General features: G+C 36.6%; 1 non-coding gene across 1 annotated transcript; it reads left to right on the top strand.

Annotated features, from left to right (window-relative positions):
- The first annotated feature begins 783 nt into the window (after nucleotides 1-783).
- LOC139846015 (small nucleolar RNA R71) lies at nucleotides 784-890 on the top strand. The gene has a single exon (XR_011758763.1). It is a non-coding gene; the product is annotated as a small nucleolar RNA R71 (small nucleolar RNA).
- The last annotated feature ends 638 nt before the right edge of the window (nucleotides 891-1528 follow it).

Raw genomic sequence — 1528 nt, 5'->3', positions numbered from 1 at the left:
TTAGCATTTGTATCACTAGGTAAACTTCCCGGTTTTCTTTCACCTATTAACCATGCTAGGTTACTTACTTCTTGTTCCAAATTTTGAATAGAAGCTTGTTGATTTCTAAATGCTTGAGCATTTTATTCATTGGTTTGTTTCTGAGATGTGAAAAACTGCGTTTGAGTTTCAACTAGCTTCGTCATCATATCTTCTAAATTCGGTTTTTTATCATCGGTTTGTGGTGGTTTGTTTTGAAAATTAGGTCTTTGCTGGTTGTAAGTATTGTTGGATACTTGTTGATTACTAGGACCTTGTTGGTTATTGTATGGAATATTTCGGTTATAATTCTGGTTTTGATTGTAAATTGGTCTTGGCGGTTGATAATTATTCTGATAATTATTTCCAGGCCTTTGGTTTATGTATGAAACATTCTCTCTTTGTTCCATTGTTAGTTCAATACTGAGACAATCTTTTGTCAAATGTGGTCCTCCACACTGCTCACAACTAATTCGTATTGAGTGTATATCCTTAGTCATCTTTTCCATTCATCTCTCGACAGCATCTATCTTTGCAGAAATGGAATCTAAGTCATGGCTAGAATCGGCTCTAGCTGCTTTAGATGATCTAACGATATCTTTTTCTTAGTGTCACTCATGTGAGTGGGAAGCAGTGTTATCAATAATTTTGTAAGCACCAGTTTTGGTTTTCTTCATAATAGAACCATCAGCTGCTATATCGATGTCTTTCCTTGTAGTGATGTCGCATCCTTGGTAGAATATTTGTACTATTTGACAAGTGTCTAAACCATGTTGCGGACATCCTCTCAATAACTTTTCAAATCTGGTCCATGCCTCATATAGAGTTTCATTTGGTTTCTGTGTGAATGTAACAATTTCTCCTTGAAGTCTTACGGCTTTAGATGCCGGAAAGAATTGTTTAAGAAATTTTTCAACTAAAGCATCCCATGTATCAATCGCCCCTTCAGGTAACGATTCCAACCAATCTTTGGCTTCTCCCTTTAAAGTCCAGGGAAATAACATGAGATATATCTGTTCATCCTCCACTTCTCTTATTTTAAATAGTGTGCAGATCCTATTAAAGGTACGAAGATGTTCATTTAGATCTTCCTTCGGCGCACCACTAAATTGGCATTGATTAGTTACCATGTGTAGAATTTGTCCTTTGATTTCATAATCTGGCGCATTAATGTCAGGATGAGTAATTGCGTGACCTTGGCCAGTGCGTTTAGCTCTCATTCGGTCTTCCATACTTAAAGGTTCCAGATTTTCCATGATTGAATTTGTTGAATCTGAATCACTAGACGATTCTGATTTAATGGTTCGTTCCTCAACAATCTCTGTTTGAATGATTGGTGGTTCCGGAGGAAAAATTAATGGTTCAGGATCTATGAATTGTCCCTGAATATTCTCCGGATTCTCAATTGTGAGGTCGGGTTCAAAAAATGGATTATCGGAAATTTGAATTGGAGTACTTGGTCTACTGGATGACGATTCTAAAGAAAAATCAACGGCGACAATATTTGCTA

Source organism: Rutidosis leptorrhynchoides, chromosome 4, assembly GCF_046630445.1.
Source record: "Rutidosis leptorrhynchoides isolate AG116_Rl617_1_P2 chromosome 4, CSIRO_AGI_Rlap_v1, whole genome shotgun sequence".
In the NCBI taxonomy this organism is placed as follows: domain Eukaryota; kingdom Viridiplantae; phylum Streptophyta; class Magnoliopsida; order Asterales; family Asteraceae; genus Rutidosis; species Rutidosis leptorrhynchoides.
This window is presented reverse-complemented; position numbering and strand designations above follow the sequence as displayed.